This window comes from Gopherus evgoodei, unplaced genomic scaffold, assembly GCF_007399415.2.
Source record: "Gopherus evgoodei ecotype Sinaloan lineage unplaced genomic scaffold, rGopEvg1_v1.p scaffold_46_arrow_ctg1, whole genome shotgun sequence".
NCBI classification, from domain to species: domain Eukaryota; kingdom Metazoa; phylum Chordata; order Testudines; family Testudinidae; genus Gopherus; species Gopherus evgoodei.
Window position 1 is genome coordinate 502,295 of NW_022060067.1, and position 20,343 is coordinate 522,637.

At 50.3% G+C, this 20,343-nt stretch overlaps 3 non-coding genes across 3 annotated transcripts; 1 reads left to right on the plus strand and 2 right to left on the minus strand.

The window, feature by feature from the left end:
* Positions 1–3,217: 3,217 nt before the first annotated feature.
* TRNAT-UGU lies at positions 3,218–3,291 on the minus strand. Its single transcript has one exon. It is a non-coding gene; the product is annotated as a tRNA-Thr (tRNA).
* Positions 3,292–15,859: 12,568 nt separating this feature from the next.
* TRNAV-AAC lies at positions 15,860–15,932 on the plus strand. The gene has a single exon. It is a non-coding gene; the product is annotated as a tRNA-Val (tRNA).
* A 1,281-nt stretch (positions 15,933–17,213) lies between these two features.
* TRNAG-UCC lies at positions 17,214–17,285 on the minus strand. The gene has a single exon. It is a non-coding gene; the product is annotated as a tRNA-Gly (tRNA).
* Positions 17,286–20,343: the final 3,058 nt, after the last annotated feature.

A 20,343-nucleotide genomic window follows, 5' to 3' on the forward strand; every position in this document is an offset into this window, starting at 1 on the left:
TGAGCTGGGAAAAGGGGTAAACAGTGAGGTGGCAACATTTGCAGATGATAGAAACCAACTCAAGTTAGTTACGTCCAAAAGAGAGTGCAAAGTGTAACAAAGGGATCTCACCAAAGTGAGTGACTGGGCAGCAAAAAGGCAGATGAAATTCAGTGTGGATCAATGCAAAGTGATGCACATGGGAAAACATGATCCCAATTCTACATCTAAACTGATGGGGTCTAAATTAGCTCTTACAACTTAAGAAAGTATCAGAGGGTAGCCGTGTTAGTCTGGATCTGTAAAAGCAGCAAAGAATCCTGTGGCACCTTATAGACTAACAGACGTTTTGGAGCATGAGCTTTCGTGGGTGAATACCCACTTCCTCAGATGCATGTCACATGCATGTCACATGCATCTGAGGAAGTGGGTATTCACCCACGAAAGCTCATGCTCCAAAACGTCTGTTAGTCTATAAGGTGCCACAGGATTCTTTGCAACTTAAGAAAGAGATCTTGGAGTCACTCTGGATACTTCTCTGTGGATACATCTATTCAATGGGTATCGGCAGTCAAAAAAGCAAACAAAATGTTGGGAAGTCATTAGGAAAGGGATGGCTAGCTAGACAAATATTGCCTGTCTATAAATCTGCGGTATGCCCACATCTTGAATACTGGCGCTGGTCCCCCCCATCTCAAAAAGATATATCAGAATTGGGAAAGGAATAGAAAAGGGCAACCAAAATGATTAAGGGTCTTGAACAGCTTCCATGTGAGGTGAGATTAATAAGACTGAGGGGAGTTTTCAGTTTGGAAAAGAGATGACTAAGAGAGGGGCTAGGATAGAGGTGTATAAAATGATGGGTTTGGAGCAGGGCCGGTGCAAGGAAGTTTCACGCCCTAGGTGAAACTTCCAACTTGTACCCCCCCAGCTAACCCGCCCCCCCCCACAGCAGCTAACTCAGCCCCCCACCCGGGGAGCCCCCCCGCAGCACCTACCCCCCCCAGCATGACAGCTAACCCCTCTCCCCCCCGTCCACCCCATGGCAACTAACCCTGCCTGGGGAGACTTCCCCCCACTCCCCCGGCAGCTAACCCTGCCTGGGGAGACTTCCCCCCCCTCCCCCGGCAGCTAACCCTGCCTGGGGAGACTTCCTCTCCCCCACCCCAGCAGCTAACCCTGCCTGGGGAGACCTCCTGCGGAAGCTAACCCTGCCTGGGGAGACCTCCCCCCTCTCCCCTGACAGCTAACCCTGCCTGGGGAGACTTGCCCCCCCCACCCCAGCTGCTAACCCTGCCTGGGGAGACCTCCCCCCCGTGGAAGCTAGCCTGAGTCGCCCCCCCCCAGCGCGCCTCCTCCACTGAGCACGTTGGCGCTGCTCTAATTCTCCTCCCCGCCCAGGCTTGCGGCGCTGATTGGAGACTTAGAGCTGGGCTGTGTGCTCAGCGGAGGAGGCAGAGCAGAAGTGAGCTGAGGCGGGGAGCTGTTCCCCTGTGCGCACCCCCGTTATTGTGGGCAACCCTCTCTATGCGCCCTCACACCCAGCTCACCTCCACCTCCTCGCCTGAGGGGGCTTTTAGGCGCCCCCAACCACTAGGCGTCCTAGGCGGCTGCCTAGTTTGCCTAAATGGTTGCACCGGCCCTGGTTTGGAGAAAGTAAATAAGGAAGTATCAGGAGAAGCCGTGTTAATCTGGATCGGTAAGGAAGTGCTATTTACTCCTCATAACACAGGAATTAGGGGTCACCCGATGAAATGAATAGACAGCAGGTTTAAAACAAACCAAAGGAAGTATTTCTTTACCCAACACACAGTCAACCTGGGGAAACTCTGTCAGAGGATGTTGTGAGGGCCAAGACTATAACAGGGTCCACCAAAGAACTAGATAAGTTGGTGGAGGACAGGTCCATCATTGGCTGTTAGCCAGGATGGGCAGGGATACAAAACCATGCTCTTGAAGTGTCCCTAGCCTCTGTTTGCCAGAAGGTGGGAATGGGCAACAGGGGATGGATCACTTGATGATTCCCTTGCGGGCACCTGGCATTGGCCACTGTGGGAGGATAGGATTCTGGGGTGGCTGGACCATTGGTCTGATCCAGTGTGGCTGTTCTTATGACCAACAGAGGGCAGTCCCCACCTGCAATATTTATATTTGGTGCACTGAAAGGGCTAACTTTCCAAAGCTGACCAAAATGATCAGTGAAAGTGTTTTGGAGAAAAACACTAAACAGAACAATGTGAATGAAAATTGGGAGCTATTGTTTGAGGAGCTTGCTGGATGGGCCATAAGCCACGTTGCATAATTAGCTGAGCTTGCAATGGCCTTTCGCTCAGCTCCCTGACATTTCTCCATCTGCAGGTGGTAACTGTTTGGATCTAGATTTTGAATCAATTACAACACATCAGGTTTGGCTAAAAACTGTGGTGCAGATATTTGTGTTCACGGTGAAGCCTGGGTTCAGAAACCCTCACTCCTCCTGGGGCTTCAAAGGTTGGGCTCAAGCCCCTATGTCTGCACTGTAATTTTATAGTCTTGCAGCCCAAGCCCCATAAGCCTGAGTCAGCTGGCCAGGCTTTGAGACAGGTGCCCTGGGTGTTTTAATCACAGTGTAGACATAACATTAGCCTACGTCTCCAGTGCAATGAAACACCCACAACTGGCCCGTTTTGGATTAATCAGAGTCATGCAACTTGGGCTGTAAAGTTGCAGTGTCCGTGTCTCAGCTCAGACTCAGTCCCCTGCTCTAGGAGCCCAGAAGGTTGGGAGGGAGTTTAGCGAGTGGAAATGGTAAAACCGCAGTGGAGTATTACCCTGGAGTCATGGCATTTCTCCATTGGTCTGTCTGCTTTGGGGCAGGGACAGAAACACGTCCTGCTGCTTTTGTTATTTCAAAGGTCGGTTTAGGATTTTCATTCTCACACACGGTGCACAAAGCCAGACTCAACCCTTGGCATAAACTAAACGAGCTGCCCACAGATTCTGGCAGCCACAATGAGCATTTGGTGTGAGAGCTCAGACCTGCCCTTTTCCCAGAGGGAGGGGGTCGTCTGTGAGGGGACTGGACCACTGACCTATCAGCTCTTAACTCTCAAACTTTCTGTAACTCTATTAGCAGTGCCTATGAGTGTAATTTAAACCACAAAAACAGCCACACTTGGCTAGACTAAAGGTCCATCTAGCTCTGAATCTTGTCTTCTGACAGTAGCCAATACCAGGTGCCCCAAAAAGCCATTCCCCCAGGCACCACTATGAGTTGAACCCAGGATCCCCTGTTTACAAAACAGGTGCTTTAACCAGCTAAGCCATGGTGCCTGCCCTTACCAAAAGCATCATGTCTGCCCACGCTTGACTCTCTGCTAACCCCCACTGGGCTCTGACAAGCTTTGCTTGTGTTTGGCTTCTGTAAAGCAGAGGAGCAGGTGAAATTTCACTCCCAAGGTGTGTGTGTGACTCTTTGCACAGGTCTACACTACAAAATTAGCTCAGTGTAACTACATTACTTCGGGCTGCAAAAAAATTACTCACCCGAGCAATGCAGTTATATAGAATCCTAGAATATCAGGGTTGGAAGGGGCCCCAACCCCCTGCTCAAAGCAGGACCAATTCCCAACTAAATCATCCCAGCCAGGGCTTTGTCAAGCCTGACCTTAAAAACCCTCTAAGGAAGGAGATTCCACCACCTCCCTAGGGAACCCATTCCAGTGCTTCACCACCCTTCTAGTGAAAAAGTTTTTCCTAATATCCAATCTAAACCTCCCCACTGCAACTTGAGACCATTACTCCTTGTCCTGTCATCTGGTACCACTGAGAACAGTCTAGATGGTTTAAAACAATGTGCTATAGTGGTTAGAAGGGGAAATCTGGAGTTAGAACTCCTAGGCTCTATTTCTAGCACAGCAAGTGACCAACTCAATAAACTTAGACAAGTCACTTCACTTCCCTGTGCCTCAGTTTCTGTCTCTATAATCACAATCACAGTGATGGGCAATGTTACAAAAACTTACTTCACAGGGGCAAGAAAATTCAGTTCATGAATGAATTCTATAAAGTAGTCTACAAACAAGGCTCTCTTACGTAAAGTACAAAAAATGTAAGGGGAGTTACACTATAGAAGCCTGAACTGATCCAGAGGATTGTGTTCTTGATTTTCCCATTAAAAGGGTCCCAATAGAAACAACTTTTCTGAAAGCATGCTCTAAAGTTCTGAAAGCAAAACTGTCTTTACTGTCTTCATTACCTGGACTGAGGAAAATCCAGAGACTAAACTGACAGCAAGAGAAGAAAATGGGGATTTTTTTTTAAAAAAAAAAACAGTTTTAATACAAGGGATTAATAGTAACAGAGGCAAGAATACGGTGCAGTAGAACGGCTCCATGTAACCAAGAACTAAAGCGACAGAAGTACCTGCATGTGTTACAGCTCCATGAAGTACAGAAGTAGGTAGAAGTATTTACACGTGTTACAAGGGTTTGGCAACTATTAGGCTGGGTCTAACACAGCAACTAGACACTCATGGCAGGCACAGGCCAGCTGCATTGGTTTAGCTACTGTGCAGACACAGCCTTATTTAAACGCCTTGCCTATACGCAAAAGCTGTACTGCTTGAACTACACTAGTATAATAAGAATGGTACAATCCTCCCACCGCCCCCTGGGTGTGGACTCGGTTATACCCAGGTGCTTATACCAGCTTATACAGGTTTTTTCTATAAAGGATGGGGAACAAGCTATTGTGGTTAAGGCACCTAGGGTGACTAGACAGCAAGTGTGAAAAATCAGGACAAATTTTTGGGAAGAGACGAGGAAGGTAGAGTTGTGTATAAAGACAAAGCCCTTAGTATCAGGACGATCCTGAAAATATCAGGACATCTGGTCACCCTAAAGGCACCTTTCTACCCAGAAACTGCACCTAGACAAGCACAACCACTAGTATAGAAGTCATGCCCCTAACCAACACAACAACACTGGCACCAGAACTGTTATCACCCAGGCCTACGAGTCAGTACCTTAGGGCAAGTCACCGTTAAAGGCTCCCTGCCCACTTGAAGCCGAGCTCTGGGGGCAAGCCAGGGCCCTCCCAATGTCCAGGGCTGCACCTGACGCCATCTCTTGGCCTGGAGCACAGCGGGCTCCCTCCCTGAGCTGCGACAGCCCCGCACCCCCCAGGGCCCCGCTGGCAACACGGGCAGAGGCTGCCAAGGAGCCATTTTGCGCCTCTCGCTGGGACACCAGCCTGCCCCAGACACTAGCAGGCTGTGCCGCCACGGGAACCGCCCTGGGAGTGGGAGGGTCAGATGGGAAGAGGCACCTCCTGGCCCACCCCCTCCACCCGGGGTCAGGCTGCTGCGGCCCCACCGGACTGTACTTTGAGCATGGGAGTGAGTTACTCGGCCACCTCCAGCACCTTCCCCTTCAACATGTTGATGATGTTCTGCATCCTGCTGGTGCGCACAGGGTTCCCTAATGCCCACAGCCCTGCTCACCCCTCAAGCCTTCAGCACTGCCCACCGCCAGCCGGAGTCACATGACCGGTTCCCCCTGTTGGTGCCACTACATAGAGATTTTCTTGCTTGAGGCCTGTGTAATAAGGCCTGTGTGAACCAAAGTACCTCCATGTTAGAAGCCTTTGTGTTAGCCTCACCAAACTTTTGTAACCTTTTGTACTAATGTGCTGACTGTAACCACCTGTGTTATGAGCTGACTGCTGAACAATAAGGCCGTAGTTAGCAGGGCCGGTTAATACTAGATACGATAGACAAAAAGCAGATGTTATGGCCAAGGACATGTGCCTGAGAAAGTAGCCCACAAAATGAATAGCACAGAAAGAAAGATACAGGAGGGGGGGTATAAATACTAGTGCCCCGCCTGCGTGCGGTGTGCAGGATTTGAGAATCTTCTCCATCGCACCTTATTTGAGTTCAAATAAACTTGTGTTTTGCTTCTCCACCCTGGTGTGTTTATTCGAGCCAGGCACACCAGGCCACGAACCGCTGTTGCTTGCCTCTGGCACTTTGTGTTGGCAACACCCCCTACACACACGCACGTGATACAGAAGCCCAGACAGGGGAAAAGCTCCGCTCACAGCTTTATGCTTGCGTGGCAGATGGCCAGCTAGAGCCACCTAACCCCGGTGCAGATAGCACTGTGCCAACAGGAGGGCATCTCCCATCAGCATAGCTCGGGGAAGGGCTTGGTTAGTGAAGACCAAGAGAACAGGTGGCCCGTGACTCTGGCATTGGGGAAGCTGGGGGTGAGCTCTGGAAGATCCCTAGAAGCTAGTCCACCTCTTGCGCGCTCCTCTCCTCCCCGAGGCTGCCTTGCCTGATGCTCGTGCCTCTACACCCTCTGCCCCAAGGTCTGCCCATCACACACACCTCTCTGCCCTCCTCTGAGACCTGCTCTGCCCCCCACCCACACCTCTCTGCCCCTCCCCTGAGACCTACTCAACCCATCGCCCCCACCTCCCTGCCCCTCCCCTGAGACCTGCTCTGCCCACCGCCCACACCTCTCTGCCCCTCCCCTGAGACCTGCTCTGCCCACCGCCCCCACCTCTCTGCCCCTTCTCTGAGACCTCCTCTGCCCACCACCTCCACCTCTCTGCCCCTCCCCTGAGATCTGCTCTGCCCCCCACCTCCACCTCTCTGCCATTCCCCTGAGACCTGCTCTGCCCACCGCCCACACCTCTCTGCCCCTCCCCTGAGACCTGCTCTGCCCATCGCCCCCACCTCTCTTCCCCTCCCCTGACCTGCTCTGCCCACCGCCCCCACCTCTCTGCCCCTTCCCTGAGACCTGCTCTGCCCACCACCCCCACCTCTCTGCCCCTCCCCTGAGACCTGCTCTGCCCACTGCCCCCACCTCTCTGCCCCTCCCATGAGACCTGCTCTGCCCACCCCCCCACCTCTCTGCCCCTCCCCTGAGACCTGCTCTGCCCACCGCCCCCACCTCTCTGCCCCTCCCGTGAGACCTGCTCTGTCCACCACCCCCACCTCTCTGCCCCTCCCCTGAGACCTGCTCTGCCCACCGCCCCCACCTCTCTGCCCCTCCCGTGAGACCTGCTCTGTCCACCACCCACACCTCTCTGCCCTCCCCTGACCTGCTCTGCCCACCACCCACACATGTCTGCCTCTCCCCTGAGTCCTGCTCTGCCCACCGCCCCCACCTCTCTGCCCCTCCCCTGAGATCCCTGTAGGGAACCACGGAAGACTGTGTTACGGCCTAGCTAGGGTATTTCCACTTTCTCAGCGGCCGGTCATTGTAGGACACAGTACGCCAGCATAACCCGCTTCTAGCTGGTAAGAACTGCTTTGTAGGGCTTTGAGCCAAGGGGCAGACGCAGCTGGTGGAAAGCCCCTGGCTGTAGGCCAAGGGGTGGACACCGCCTGTGGGAAGCCCCTACTTGTTTATGTATAAGCTGTTTCTGTATTTGGTATATATAGTTGCAGGGCTTCGGTCCCACCTTTGGACTCCATACCAGGCCGAGCTTCAGTGCGCTGGGTTCCTCGCCTCCGTGACAGCAATGCCAGGAATCCCCGTTGCGGGTGTATCACTTTACCTTCATTAAAGCCAAATTACTCACAGTGTGTGTGGGCCTCGTTCTTACAGAGCATCCTGGGTAGGCCCATAACCTCCCAAGAACCTTATATTTGGCGCAATGAGCAGGGTGCTCTGGGAGACGATGCCGTTTTAGCTGAAGGTAGGGGAAGTAGGGAAGCTGTCGCTGTCCCTACAGCGCATACCCGGGTGGCCCCAGATGGAGCGCTGGGGGCCGGTAGTGCGGGTTCTGGCCGGGTGGGCTGCCCCGGCCGATTGGCTGGAATTCTGGCAGGCAGCTGGAGTTGCCCCCGTACAGCTGACTGAGGGCTTACAGCAGCTGTGGCGAACCGGCGTTCTGGGACAGAATGGCGAGCCATGGGGGAGCTAGGCTGGCTCCTCCTGACCGCCCTCCAGGCCCAGGATGAGGAGGTGCTCCACTTACAGTGGGCCCTGGAAGAAAAGACACTGGAGTGCATGGCCCAGTCAGAGGCCCGTGCTGCAGCCCAGGAGCTGAAGAGGCGTTGTGAAGTCTTAATGGCCCGAGTTGCAAATAAACGGCATCTCAGACTTGGGCGGCGGCCGGTGACCACAGCCCAGGTACATGCGGTGACCACCGTCCCCTTCTGGGACCCCGAGGCCTGGGACGGTAACATCTGGGATGGTAACATCCTCTGAGGATGAGGAGGAGCCGAGGCCTGTGGTGGCGCACGCCCGTCCTGTGAGAGAGCTACGAGTCAAGGGCGGTGAGCTGCAACCGGAAGTCATTCGAACCTTCAAAACGAGTGAATTGTAGGAAATTGTAAAGACGTTTCACCAGGAGCCCGGGGAAGGTGTCCTGCGCTGGCTGGTCAGAGCCTGGGACAATGCAGGCAATACGGTCATGCTCCTCTGGTATGAGCTGCAATGGTTGGGGTCCTGTCACAAGATTCACAGGTATGTGCACAAATGTCCAACCCCCCGCAGCCCTATGGGAATGATGAGTCACCCTCCCTGTACCGCTGGTTGGCCGCGGCTGTAGGTACGGCCTACCCATTGGTGGGAGAATTCGAGGCACAAGCAGGCCCCTGGAAGACTATCTCCGAAGGGGTCCAGATACTACAGCAGTTGGGGATGGCCTAGGCCATAGAGACGGGTGGTACAGATGGACCAGATGACACGCCGGTCACAAAGTCCATTAAAGTCACTCTCTTGCGCTTGGCCCCAGATGAGCTGAAGCCCTCGCTCCTTGCGGTTGTTATGGCAGCGGATGGGCGGGTCTGAGACTTAGCTGCCACCCTTATGCAACTGGAGACCGTCCTGGATGGGGCACGGCCTAGGGCCGTCCAAACTGCAAAGGGGCAGCAGAGCAAGGGACAGGCCGGCGGAGGACAAGAGAAGGGAGAGCTGCGGGTGCCCCGGAAGGTTTGGCCTCCCAGTTCTGCCTTGCTGAACCTAGTGTGTCTGTTGGCTCCTTTTTTGTATCTCTTCTCAGAAAAAGGAAAGACCAGTCAGCAGAATCCTTCTAAGTGCTTGTTCAAGACAGAGAGAGCCTTCCTTGCAGCTAAGTCTTGGTGCCACGGGGCATGCCTCACTGCAGCACCTCCTGCTGGTCATCCTAGCAATTAGCTCTGGTTCACCGGTGCACCTTCATATAGTGGCATCTGGCCACAATCTGTTCTATCATTAGGACCTATGTTGCTCTCAGGACTTCGGTGTCCTCTTATGGACAGAGCCCTCTGGCTGTGCTCCACTCAGTTCTCTCCCTGCTTCTGGGGACGGGATGTCCTCTACCCAGACACTTGCCTCAGTGATTGGCTGCAGCCCAGGGTGTAGCCACCTGTGTCAGTGGCTACTGAGGCAAAAGTGATGAACCTCCAACCCCACCATCTGTTTCCCTGGACCACTTCCCCACAGACCTAGCACCTTTCTCTAGTAGTAATGAGGTGAAAAGTGCAAGGTCATGCATTTAGGGATTATTAATAAGAATTTTAGTTATAAATTGGGGACACATCAGTTGGAAGCAACAGAGGAGGAGAAGGATCTTGGAGTATTGGTTGATCACAGGATGACTATGAGCCCCCAATGTGATATGGCCGTTAAAAAAGCTGATGCGGTTTTAGGATGCATCAGGGGAAGTATTTCCAGCAAAGATAAGGCGGTGTTAGTACCGTTATATAAGGCGCTGGTGAGACCTCATCTGGAATACTGTGTGCAGTTCTGGTCTCCCATGTTTAAGAAGGATGAATTCAAACTGGAACAGGTTCCGAGACGGGCTACTAGGATGATCCGAGGAACGGAAAACCTGTCATATGAAAGGAGACTCAAAGAGCTTGGCTTGTTTAGTCTAGTCAAAAAAAGGCTGAGGGGGGATATGCTTGCTCTTTATAAATATATCAGAGGGATAAATATTAGGGAGGGAGAGGAATTATTTAAGCTTAGTACCAAATGTGGACACAAGAACAAATGAATATAAATTGGACACTAAGAAGTTTAGACTTGAAATTAGACAAAGGTTTAGAGGAGTGAAGTTCTGGAACAGCCTTCCAAGGGGAGTAGTGGGGGCAAAAGACATATCTGGCTTTAAGACTAAGCTTGATAAGTTTATGGAAGGGATGGTATAGCCTAATTTTGGCAACTGATCTTTGATTAACAGCAGGTAAGTATGCCCAGTGGTCTGTGATGGGATGGGATCTGAATTACTGCAGAGAATTCTTTCCTGAGTGCTGGCTGGTGAGTCTTGCCCACATGCTCAGGGTTTAGCTGATCGCCATATTTGGGGTCAGGAAGGAAGGCCCTGGAGGGTTTTCACCTTCCTCTGCAGTGTGGGGCATGGGTCACTTCCACTGCACTTCTCTGCAGCTTGAAGTCTTCAAACCATAATTTGAGGACTTCAGTAACTCAGACATAGGTTAGGGGGTTGTTATAGAATTGCATGGGTAGGATTCTGTGGCCTGCTTTGTGCAGGAAGTCGGACTAGATGATCATAATGGTCCCTTCTGACCTTAAAGTCTATGAGTGTAAGGTGACAGGGAGTCTCTCTTTTTCCTTTTCTCTTCACTTTCTGTTCTTTTCCAGGAACTGCAGTCACAGCAGGGAGCTATTTGGCCCTTTATTAGGGATCCATGTGTGTCATGGGTTCTGTGATTTCCTACAACCTCTGTGACTTCTGCAGTGGTTAGGTTTGAACCAGCAGCCCTTCAATTACCCAGCAAAGGTGTGAACCACAGAGACTGATAACTGCTTGCTTCCTGAGTGTGTCCAAAAACATCTTCAGTGGGGCAATTGGTTAGTGCAGAGGGCCCATCTGTTGGGGTTATAAATTCAAGTCTTATGTGGAGCCCTGGTTTCTGTTCCCCATGTAGCTTCCCCATCTTGTTTATATTACCTGTCTAGTTTGCTTTGCCTAATTCACCTGGAAAGAAGAATAAGTTCTAAAATGTAGAGGTGGGTGCACAGCTTGGAAACATCCCCCTGTGCTGCCATTAGTTCCAGTAGGTTATTCACTGGCAGGGCAAATTGATTTCTTTGCTGCTGAGAAAGCTGCCTGGACAGGTCTGTGGGCACCAGAGCTCCCTGCTTCTTCCAGCACACCCCTGTTTCCGTCACTGCTGTAGGAGTGTCCTATAGGCACTGAGCCGAGAGCTTTCCCAAGCCTTCTTAGTACAGTTAGCAGCACATCAGTCTCATAATCTGAAGATCTCTGAGCTCAAGCCTCAGAGAAGGCAATGGCTTTTGCTCCCTGCTTCAGATTTGCTAAAGGAAATCAGAGAAAAGAAACTATAAGAGAGTGGTTTCTAGACACCCTCCCACCCATCTAACACACACACACACAGATTTTTTCCAGGCATTAACTTTTCTTTCTCTATGGAGTTTTTATTCTCCATAGAGCAAAATAAAACAAAAACATGCAAGTCTAAACCTAATACAGTATGAAACTCAATACAGAGATCTTCCCATAAGCTTCTTTCGCAGACTAGAATTATTTCTTGTCTGGGCCCAATCTTTTCACCAGGTATAGTCCTTGTTCCAGCTCAGGTAATAGCTAGAGGATTTCTCATGACTGCAGCCACCTTTCTTCTGTTCCACCCCCTTATACAGCTTTGGTACAAGGCAGGAATCTTTTGTCTCTCTCCTTGGGAAAAGCCCCACGTTTAAGATGGATTCCTGTACCAGGTGACAGGGTCACATGTCCTATGAGACCCCAAGCCTTCATTCTTCCTGCCCTGACTCACAGATGGTGCAGGACAGAGCCATCTCCAGTCAACTGTCCTGGTTAATGGGAGCCATCAAGAGTCCAAACCATTATTAATGGCCCACACTTTGCATCATTACAACAGGACCTCAGAGTTATAGTTCATATTTCTAGTTTCAGATACAGGAATGATCGGTTCATACAAATAGGATGAACACACACAGTAGATTATAAACTTTGTAATGATACCTTACAAGAGACTTTTTGCATGGAGCATATTCCAGTCACTTTATATTCACACTCATTAGCATATTTTCATAAAATCCTATGGAGCACAACATCACAGCAGGGAAAGGGTTGTACTGCGGCACCTGGGAGCAGTTGAGTTTCATGTTCAGGCTGTGGTATGAGTTCCTCCAGGTTTATCATAAGCACTCAGGGCCCTTAGCGGATGCTCTTGATACAGGAATGGCCCAGACATGACAAAGTGATGGGGATTGCATTTTCCTTTTTTATTTTTGTATGTCCAATGACATTTCCATTGGTGATTTCGTTTTGCTTTGTATAACTGTGTTTTCTCCTGGATTTGATATTTAACTAAAAAATGAATAAGGCCTCAGGGTGCTGGATGGAGGAGCAGCCTGGGGCTAGGACTGCTAAGAGAGCAAGAGTAGCAGGTTTTCTGTATTGTTTCCTGTCCTCATTTTCTGACTAGTTTCTCTTCTGCATGAAATTTGGCCATGCTACATGTGAGCCTGGCTAGCTCAGTTGGTAGAACATCAGACTTTTAATCTGAGGTTTCAAGTCCCTGGTCAGGTAGAAGGACAGTTCTTCCTGTGCTATGCCCAAGAACTTCAGAAGGCATCTTTTGAGAACTGTCCTTAACTTCAGTCTTTCCTTTTTAGAACTTGACCTTTCCTAGGAAGGGCCCTTTACTGCCTGGGGCTGATGGTGCTACTTCCTTACCTGTCCATTGGCCTTGCAGTCTGAAGGAAGAAAGGCCTCTGGCCCTGCAGCAAAGTGCTGTGTGTGCTGACTTTTTGGGCAGATGCAGGGCTGGCCAGAGAGGCATGTTCCCACTGGGTCCTCCCTGCCAGAAAAAATTGTCCCCACAGAGTACTTCATGCCAGAAGTCAAGCACACTTAATAGGTCCCCTGCTGGTCCCATGGTGTAAGGGCTGGTATTCAGCACTTTGAATCCTGAAATCAAAGTTCAAACGGCAGTAGAACTTTGGGGTCCTTTCATTGCCAGCTAATTATCCTGGGATTTCCAAAGCTTCATCTTGCTCTCTCCAGTGACATGGTAACCAGTCTCTTGCCTGCTAGCTGTTGTGACTAGCACAAGAGGGCGTGTTTGATCTGGAAGCGAGGCCCTCCCTTAGGCTCTGTCTGAATAGAGGTCAATGTACCACTGCATGAGACAGGTCAATTTTATTTTGCTTTGTATAACCGTGTTTTCTCCTAGATCTGATATTTAACTAAAAAAAGAAGAATGTCCCTGGGCCCCACATGGAGAAGCAAGATGGGCCTAGGGCTGCTAAAGAAGCAAGTGTAGCAAATTTTCTGCCCTCTTTTTCTTGACTAATTTCTCTTCTGCATCAAACTTGCCCTTTTTCCTGTGAGTCTGGCTGGCTCAGTTGGTAGAACATCAGACTTTTAACCTGAGGATACAGGAGTCAAGTCCTTGGTCTGGTGAAAAGGGAACATTTCCCTGTATGGTACTTCTCCAACAACTGAAAAAGGCATCTCTTCAGGATGTTATTTCACAACAATCTTTTTTCCTCCAGGACTTGGTCTTTCCTAGGAAGGGCCATGTACTGGCTAGGACAGAAGGGGCAGCTTCCTCACATGCCAACTGGCCTCTCAGTCTGGATTAAGAAAGGCCTCTGGGAGTTGCAGCACACTGTTACATGCCAACTTGGTGAGCAAAACGCAGGGCTGTCCCTGCAGGTTTGTCCCCGGAGGGTCATCCACACCAGAACTCAGCAGAGATCTGGGGGTTCCCTATTGGTCCCATGGTGTAAGAGCAGCACTCAGGACTCTGAATCCTGCAATCTGAGTTGAAGTCTCAGTGGGATCTGAGAGCAATTCCTGTGCGACCTAATCCTGCTGGGTCTTCTAAGGCTCTGTCTTTCTCTCTCAAATGATATGAAAGCCTGCCTTTTGCCTGCTAGCTGTTGTGACTTGAGCACAAGAGGGGATGTTTGATCCAGAAGGCTGGCCGTGCCTGGAGTCCTGTAGGTAGGGATGGGAGCTTCATTTCCTCTGAGTCCTGAAGCTGGGCTGCAGCCTGGCCTAGGAGGCAGCCCTATTGGTTAACCAACTGGCCCAAAGTCACTTGGGCGGTGTTGGTGCTCCCCAGGAATGCTGAAAGGCCTAAGGGAGGGAGGCTTAATACTCCTCCCTATCAGTCAGGGTGGAAGAGGAGGGCTGCAAGAGTGGGCAGGTTGATGAGCTGGGCCTTCTAGCATTTGGTTGGGTACATGATGAGGAATGCAAATTGGGAGAAGCAGTTGCTGGCCTGTGAGGAATGGCTCAGCCAGTGGCGTAAGCGGACCTTGTAATTACCTACAAAGCTGTGATGCTCAAGACCTATCTTTTGGCTACAGGGAATTTCCTCAGCCATGTATTTCCCCCTGCTCCACGAGTGCTGCTGAGGCTGAACATGATGACCTTCCACTTCTTGTGGGGCAATAGGATGTCCCTACCTAGACAGGAGACGTGTGGCTTTTCTGCCATATTAGAAGCTAGGTTGGGCCTGGTGGGCTTTGAAGTCTTTTATGGCTTTACTTTTTTGTTTTTACATTTTCAGTGGGTGGCTCCCAAGCAGGAATTGACTCACCTGATCTTTCTTTCTTCTCCTGCTCTTTCTCAGCAAGGGGAAGAAAAAGAAGCTCTCCTTCAAGCTGGAGTCAGAAGGACAACATAAGGATTACTTCCTGAGTGCCAGCTCCAGTCCGTTGCTCTGCCCGCTGACCTATCAAAGGGCTGCCATCACTTTCTCCAGGTTCGCCCATCGGTGTGTTCAGAATGGAGAGGGGTGACTAGTGGTGTTCCCCAATGGTGAGTCCTAGGACCAATCCTATTCAACTTAGTCATAAATGATCTGGAGAAAGGGGTAAAGTAAAGGTGGCAAAGTTTGCAGATGATACTAAACTGCTCAAGATAGTTAAGACCAACGCAGACTGTGAAAGATTTTCAAAGAGACCTCACAAAACTACGTGATTGAGCAAAAAAATGTCAAATGAGATGTAATGTGGATAAATGTAAAGTAATGCACATTGGGAAAAATAAACCCAACTATACAAACAATATGATGGGGGCTAATTTAGTTACAGTTAATCAGGAAAGATATCTTGGAGTCGTCGTGGATAGTTCTCTGAAGATGACCATGCAGTGTTCAGCAGCAGTCAAAAAAGCAAACAGGATGTTAGGAATCATTAAAAAAGGGATAGAGAATAAGACAGAGAATATATTATTGCCCTTATATAAATCCATGGTACACCCACATCTTGAATACCGCGTATAGATGTGGTCTCCTCATTTCAAAAAAGATATACTGGCACTAGAAAAGGTTCAGAGAAGGGCAGCTAAAATGATTAGGGTTTGGAATGGGTCCCATATGAGGCGAGATTAAAGAGACTAGGGCTTTTCATTTTGGAAAAGAGGAGACTAAAGGGGGATACGATAAAGGTATATAAAATCATGAATGAGGTGGAGAAGGTGAATAAGGAAAAATTATTTACTTGTTCCCATAATATAAGAACTAGGGGCCACCAAAAGAAATTAATGCACAGCAGGTTTTAAACAAATAAAAGGAAGTTCTTCACACAGTGCACAATCAACTTGTGGAACTCCTTGCCTGAGGAGGTTGCGAAGGCTAGGACTATAAGAGGGTTTAAAAGAGAACTAGATAAAGTAATGGATGTCAAGTCCATGAATGGCTATCAGCCAGGATGGGTAAGGAATGGTGTCCCTAGCCTCTGTTTGTCAGAGGATGGAGATGGATGGCAGGAGAGAGATCACTTGATCATTGCCTGTTAGCTTCACTCCCTCTGGGGCACCTGGCATTGGCCACTGTTGGCAGACAGGACACTGGGCTGGATGGACCTTTGGTCTGACCCAGTGTAGCCATTCTTATACTCTTATGAAGGGAGGGGGAGAGCCCTCTGACAGAGTTTCTGTAGTGTAGTGGTTATCACATTTGCCTAACACGCAAAAGGTCCCTCGTTTGAAACCAGGCAGAAACGAGATAGCTTACTTTTCCCAGCTTCCCTGGCTGTCTAGCAAAGCTCCTACTGCTGCCACTGGCATGTACCTGTGATAAACCCAACCCCTGCAGGACAGAGGGTGATGAAATGAGCTGAGAAAAAGCCTTGACATCAGCAGGGGAAAGCTAGAGGATCTGGGCCAGTCACCTTTTGGAGCCTTGTGGCTTGGTCTCCTCTGCCCTGGGAGGCTGGCTGGTGGAGACCAGCTCTTCCTGCTGGCCTCCTCTGCGTGATTTGCCAAAGGAGGAAATGAGGCAGAAATGGGGCAAAAGAGGAAAGTCGAGCTGAGGAAGGCAGGGCAGAAGCTAAGCCCCTCAGTGTTGCTAAGTGGGGTTAGTAGAGTGCCGCCATTCATTCTGCAAAGTCTGGGGAGGTGCGGTTGGCTGCTGGGAGGTAGAATCCTGTGCCTGCCTCGTGGCTTCCCAAGGATGGCTACTTGCAACCCAGAAGAGGAAGGATGGTTCTGGGTGAAAGGAAGACAAGCAAAGCTCTGGGAGGAAATTTGGGTGCAGGGTGCGGGCTCTATACTCGAGAGTTGGGGTGCAGGAGGGGGTGGTGCTTACCCCGGGCACTGCAGCTCCCAAAGTGACCGGTACACACAACCCTGTGACAGCAGCTCTCAGGTCAGCGGGGACAGTGAGTCTCCGTGTGCCGCTGCCTGCAGGCCCGGCCCCCAGAGCTCCCATTGGCTGCAGTTCCTGGCCAATGGGAGCTGTAGAGTTGGTACTCGGGACAGAGGCAGCACATGGAGACACTCCCCCCAGCCCCAGGGGATGCTGGGACATGCCAGCCACTTCTGGGAGTGGCATGGAGGGATGGAGGCAGAGTGGGCAGGGAGCCACCTTAGTGCTGCAGGCACATCTCTGCACACCCATGGGGGGAGGGGAGCATAGAGCCCCATGCACTATCTGAGGTAGGGGCAGTGCACAGAGCTGCCTCCCCTCCCAGGTCTATTCCAGGAGTGGGTGGGTGGGGTCTTTTGGCCTGCAAAGTGCAGCAGGTTGGACTAGATGATCACACTTGTCTCTTCTGACCTTAAATGCTCTGAGTCTAAAAGGGAGAGGGAAGTAAAGGAAAATAAAATAAACCAAACATTGTAATACCAGGGTGACTCCAGCTGCTCACAGTATAGTCCTGCCCCTTTCTTCCTCCACTGGGTGTTTAATGACCTGCAGAACCTTGAATCTCTCATTCCATTGATAAACTGATACAATGTGACTGAAATTAAACTAATTTCTAGCTGAGAAAACAGCACCTCATTGTGGTGGCTGGGAATTGAACCCAGGTAAATTGCTTGGAAGGCAACTATGATCACCACTATACCACCAACACAACTGGGAAAAGTACTACTTACACTTGGCCAGTCAGGCTAGACCAAACACCTCTATCTTCACCTGGGTTTGAACTATCAGCCTTTCAATTAGCCACCAACGTTGTTAACCACAGTCACCAGTAACTGCCTACTTCCCAAGCTTGTCTGAGCAGCACCTACAGGGGTACAACTGACTAGTGAGGGAGGCACACTGCTGGGGTTATGAGTTCAGGCCTCACCCAACACATCGGTTTTCATTAGCCACGGAGCTTCCCCCATTGCTTTGTCTCATTCACATGGAAAGTGCCATAGGAGGGTGATGAGAGTAAATTCTAAACTCTGAAATGCGGCGGTGGCCCAGAGATTGAGATAAGGGGTTTGAAGAGAAAAAGCTCTAGGAGTATAAAACCAGACAGTGTCCAGGGGCAGGTATGGTACAACACCTCAACAGGGAGCCATTTGGGGGAGGGGGGTTCACTTCCTCTGTTCGATGTCCTGAGAGGTATTTGAAGATGAAGATAACGCCATGGCTAACAGGTGACTGGCACGTCCTGGGTTAAAGAAAGGAAGGGACTTGGGTTAATAGTCTGAAGATTTGTGTTACCGTCACTGTCTGACCCCCCTTCAGCTCGGAGCAGGTTTGTACGTTGCTGGGTGGATCACACAGACTCCTGCAGAGCAGGGACAGCTGTTTCCATGGCAGAGAGCCTGGCACTTAGGAGACTTTCTACACTTGCTGTTTGGAAGCAATTCAATAAAATAACGGTGGAGCTACAATGTCTGGTCCAAAATGTAAGCCCCCCGGTACAAAAACGCTGTTTTAGCATCTAAACAGCAGGCTTTCAGTGCTAGGACATCTGACCAGAGAGTTCAGTGGGGGGTGTAAAAGTTGCTGACTCTGAGGGTCCTGGGCTAAATCCACTTGCAGGTGGAAGTGTTTTGATTTATTTGATGGCTAATGAGCACCAGCTACCAGGGGAGAGGCCCTGAGAGTCGCTGCCACTCCAGCTGCTGCTGGGGCAGCGGGGAGCCCCACAGGGCCAGCTGCTGCTCTGGCCACCCCAGAAGTGCTGCTGGGGCCACTGAGCTGTGGCTGCTCCTGCTGCCCTCGGAACCATTGGTCAAGCGGTCCCCAGACCCAGCCGCATTGGCTGCTGCTTGGGCAGTCCCAAGAGCCAGTTGATTGGGTAGCCCTGGAGTCTGCCATGGTGGCCACTGCAGAAGTCACGGAGGTCGCAGGAAGTCACAGAATCTGTCACTTCCACCACCTCCATGACAGACATGAATCCCTTACAATGAGACAAAGCCCTTCCTGATGTGACTGCAGTTCCTGGAAGGAAAGAGAAGAACAGAAAGTAATGAGAGAAGGAAAAAGAGAGACTCCCTGTCACCTCTCTCCCTGCTGCCTCCCCCCTTGTATTCTGTAACCCCATCTCACTGGGTTCCCTGTGCTGGTGCCATGGGGGTGACACTAGATTTCTGGGGATCTGGGAGAGGGGAAGGGGGCTCTTCACTTGGAAGGCACCTATGCTCACCCTATACCACCAATGCATCTAGCAGGAGGAGCTTTCCTGTAGGCTCTGTGTGCTGCCAAAGGGGGTGACACATGACCACAGAGTTAGTGAGCAGGGTGGATGGGCTGGAAGCTGCCTGACAGCTGGGAACAGAGTTAGGATCCCAGAGTAACTGAAAGGGGGCAAAGGTGAAAACAGAGCTCCTGGTTGTTCTTATGTTCTAACTCCTGTTTATGAAAGAGACGACCTTTCAGGCTACACAGAACTGAAGAAGTGTGCTGGGTTAGCTCCAAAGCTTGTCTCTTTCACCAACAGAGGTTGGTCCTCTACAAGCTCTTACCCTAACCTGCCTTGCCTCTCTTGGATTCTGAAAAGTATTTTCTCTACACTCCCTTTGCAGAGAAGTTAAGATTCCCTTCAGGCAACTATCAGGCTGAAGCAATTGTATAGACTGTGACACTAGAATTGAAGATTTAATATTATAAATAAATGAGTCTAAACCTGAGGTTCTGGTTTTCACATTGTTTTTTCTAACTCAGTTCCCAATTCTCTTCTAGAAAGGCCTCCAGGATGCCTGCCCAGCCCAGCAAAAGTGGCCAGGAGAAAGCTCACAATGCTGCTCTTTCAAGTAATTGAAGACTGCTATCAAATCCCCCCTCACTCAGTCAGTCCCCAGTCTGTGGCAGTGCATAGGATTCTTCTGCTCTAAGTGCAGGACTCTGCACTTCTCCTTGTTGAACCTCCTCAGATTTCTTTTGGCCCAATCCTCCAATTTGTCTAGATCACTCTGGACCCAAATCCTGTCTTCCAGCGCTTGGATTCTTTACATGCTTTCACAGAGCGAAGTGCACACGTTCCATGATTTCATAGGGCAGATTTTTGTGCTATCGGGAGCTTTCCCTGTGTGAATTTGACAGGTGGATCAACATAGAGACACATTGTGACCCTTCTCAGGGTACTGAGGACTGTGAGTCTCTTTGTTGCCACCTGCCACAAGGAAGAGGGACTTTTGCATTTGGCAGCTGGATGTTAGTGACCAAACTCACCAGCATGCTGGAACTCAAAGACCCTCCTCTGAGCTACAGCAGCCACTCTAACCCCTGACTTCCTTCAATGTGTCCTCCTCTGGGGTCCAGCCCAGATCACCAGATACTCGGTGAAATCCCAGATCCTCTCTTCCCGAAGTATCCCAAGATACTAGTTTTACCGTGGACCATTGCTACTGTATCTCACACAGCACTTGAGTACAGTTATTGAACAAGCAAAAAATTTATTTAACAATGGATAGAGATTTAAACAAACAAATGTGAGTGATGGAAACCAACTGTTACCTAATGAAGGGGAAACCACTCCCTTGCCAGAAGTGGCTTTACCAATAGATGGAACCTGGGATTTAAACTCTAAATGATCACACTGTATTTGGAATCCGGTTGAATTCCCCTTCCAGGTCTTTGACACTTTCATCTCCAGTCATAGCGACTCTGATATAGGATTAAAAAGTCAAAACATCATCTCCAAGCACAGATAATGGAGAATGCTTCATCACATGACACTTTGAGAAGTG